Genomic DNA, 3,707 nt, shown 5'->3' on the forward strand with positions numbered 1-3,707 from the left:
AAGTTTTACATGGCTGCTACGGGCTTCTAGCAAGAACCGTTCTTGCCTAGCATCAAAACCACAATGGTGATTTATCAAGTTTGTTGTTTTAACCTTCAACAAGGACCAAACGCAGTCAAATTCGATTCAACTAAAGTAGGAGAAACAGACACCCGCCAGCCATTGATACGTCTCCAACGTATCTACTTTTCCAAACACTTTTGCCCTTGTTTTGGACTCTAACTTGCATGATTTGAATGAAACTAACCCGGACTGACGTTGTTTTTAGCAGAACTGCCATGATGTTGTTTTATGTGTAGAAAACAAAAATTCTCTGAATGACCTGAAAATTCACGGAGATAAGTTTTGGAAAATATAAAAAATACTGGCGAAAGAATCAAGACCAGGGGGCCCACACCCTATCCACGAGGGTGGGGGTGAGCCCTCCCCCCCCCCCCGGGCGCGCGCCCCTGTCTCGTGGGCCCCCTGAGGCTCCACCGACCTCAACTCCAACTCCATATGTTCCGTTTTGCGGAGAAAAAAATCAGAGAGAAAGTTTCATCGCGTTTTACAATTCGGAGCCGCCGCCAAGCCCTAATCTCTCTTAGGAGGGCTGACCTGGAGTCCATTCGGGGCTCCGGAGAGGGGGATTCGTCATCGTCGTCATCATCAACCATCCTCCATCACCAATTTCATGATGCTCACCGCCGTGCGTGAGTAATTCCATTGTAGGCTTGCTGGACGGTGATGGGTTGGATGAGATTTACCATGTAATCAAGTTAATTTTGTTAGGGTTTGATCCCTAGTATCCACTATGTTCTGAGATTGATGTTGCTATGACTTTGCTATGCTTAATGCTTGTCACTAGGGCCCGAGTGCCATGATTTCAGATCTGAACCTATTATGTTTTCATGAATATATGTGTGTTCTTGATCCTATCTTGCAAGTCTATAGTCACCTATTATGTGTTATGATCCGACAACCCCGAAGTGACAATAATCGGGATACTTCTCGGTGATGACCATAGTTTGAGGAGTTCATGTATTCACTATGTGCTAATGCTTTGTTCCGGTTCTCTATTAAAAGGAGGCCTTAATATCCCTTAGTTTCTGCTAGGACCCCGCTGCCACGGGAGGGTAGGACAAAAGATGTCATGCAAGTTCTTTTACATAAGCATGTATGACTATATTCGGAATACATGCCTACATTACATTGATGAACTGGAGCTAGTTCTGTGTCACCCTATGTTATAGCTATTACATGAGGAATCGCATCCGACATAATTATCCATCATCGATTCAATGCCTACGAGTTTTTCACATCTTGTGTTTCGCTTATTTACTTTTCAGTTGCTATTGTTACAATTACTACAAAGCTATTATCTTTACTTTTGCCACTGTTACCATTACTATCATACTACTTTGCTACTAAATACTTTGCTGCAGATACTAAGTTATCTAGGTGTGGTTGAATTGACAACTCAACTGTTAATACTTAAGAATATTCTTTGGCTCCCCTTGTGTCGAATTAATAAATTTGGGTTGAATACTCTACCCTCGAAAGCTGTTGCGATCCCTACACTTGTGGGTTATCAAGACTAATTTCTGGCGCTGTTGCCGGGGAGCATAGCTCTATTCTTTGAGTCACTTGGGATTTATATCTGCTGATCACTATGAGGAACTTGAAAGACGAAAGAACCAAGATTTTTCCCTCAACTACGAGGGGAGGTAAGGAACTGCCATCTAGCTCTGCACTAGATTCTCCTTATGTTATTAGTAAGCTTGCGACACCTAAACATTCTACTGCTATGAATTCTGATATGTCGCATGTTATTGATGATGCCACTTCTGTTATGCATGATACTTATGATGAAACTACTTCTGTGCGTGATACTACTTTGCCATTAGGTGAATTTCTTGATGAACAACTTGCTAGGGTTAGAGAAAATGAAATTATTGAAGATGCTATTATTGATGATAGTGATGATGAAAGTTCTCCCCTGATTATGAATTACCTGTTGTTCCTGAGGGTTATGTTATGGAGGAGGAAGCTGCTAGAGCTATTTTTTCTTGCAAAGATAGATATGATCTTAAGAAGTTATTAGCTAAATGGAAGCAGCAATCTCTTAATGCTAGAATAAAACCTGACCCTGCTTTTGCTACTTCACCTATCTGTGTTACTGATAAGGATTATGAATTCTTTGTTGATCCTGAAATAATTACTTTGGTTGAATCTGATCCTTTTTATGGCCTTGAATCTGAAACTGTTGTGGCACATCTTACCAAGTTGAATGATATAGCCACCCTGTTTACTAATGATGAGAAGTCTCGCTATTATTATATCCTTAAGATATTTCCATTCTCATTAAAGGGTGATGCTAAGACTTGGTTTAATTCTCTTGATCCTAGTTGTGTGCGTAGTCCCCAGGATATGATTTGTTACTTCTCCACTAAATATTTCCCTGCTCATAAGAAACAAGTTGCCTTGCGGGAAATATATAATTTTGTGCAAATCAAAGAAGAGAGTCTCCCACAAGCTTGGGGGAGGCTTATCCGATTGCTTAATGCTTTGCCTGATCATCCTCTTAAGAAAAATGAAATACTTGATATCTTTTATAATGGACTAACTGATGCTTCCAAGGACCACTTGGATAGTTGTGTTGGTTGTGTTTTTAGGGAAAGAACAGTCGATGAAGCTGAATTACTATTGAATAATATGTTGACTAATGAAAATAACTGGACTCTTCCTGAGCCAATTCCTGAGGCAATTCCTGAACCAATTGAGCCAACTCCTGAGCCTATTCCCAAACCCACTCCGAAGAAGAGAGGTGTTCTATTTCTCAGTCCTGAAGATATGCAAGAGGCAAAGAAATCAATGAAAGAAAAAGGTATAAAGCTAAAGATGTTAAGAATTTACCACCTATTGAAGAAATACATGGTCTTAATATACCGCCTGTAGATGAACCACATTGTCTTGATAACCCGGCACAGGTAGTAAAGGTAAATTCTCTCTATAGATATGATAAAGTTGAAATTCCCTCTACTAAATTTCATAGCCCATGCTTAGATGAATTTGATGACTTTATGGCTAGACAAGAAAGTTTTAATGCTTATGTTGGTAGAGAATTAAAGAATAATGCTTTCGAGATAGGACGCTTGAGTGATTATATGGCTCGAGTTAAAGATGAACTTAAACTCATTAGCAAATATGCTTCTATGGTTGCTACTCAAGCTGAACAAGTACTTAAAGCTCAAAATGATTTGCTTGATGAATTAAATAATAAACCTGACCTTATTGTTAGAGTGGCTACTAGAACCGGTAGAATGACTCAGGAACCTTTGTATCCTGAAGGCCACCCTAAGAGAATCGAGCAGGATTCTCAGAGAAATAATTTAGAGGCACCTAGTTCTTCCAAAAAGAAGAAAAAGAAAAATGACAGGACTTTGCATGCTTCTAGTGAACCTGTCGTAGACACACCTGAGAATCCCAATGATATTTCTATTTCTGATGCTGAAACACAATCAGGTGATGAACATGAACCTAGTGATAATGTTAATGATGATGTTCATGTTGATGCTCAATCTAGCAAAAACAATGATGTAGAGATTGCACCTGATGTTGATCTTGATAACCCACAATCAAAGAATCAACGTTATGATAAGAGAGATTTTGTTGCTAGGAAGCATAGTAGAGAAAGAGAACCATGGGTTCAGAAACCCATGCCCTTT

Source organism: Triticum aestivum, chromosome 5B, assembly GCF_018294505.1.
Source record: "Triticum aestivum cultivar Chinese Spring chromosome 5B, IWGSC CS RefSeq v2.1, whole genome shotgun sequence".
NCBI classification, from domain to species: domain Eukaryota; kingdom Viridiplantae; phylum Streptophyta; class Magnoliopsida; order Poales; family Poaceae; genus Triticum; species Triticum aestivum.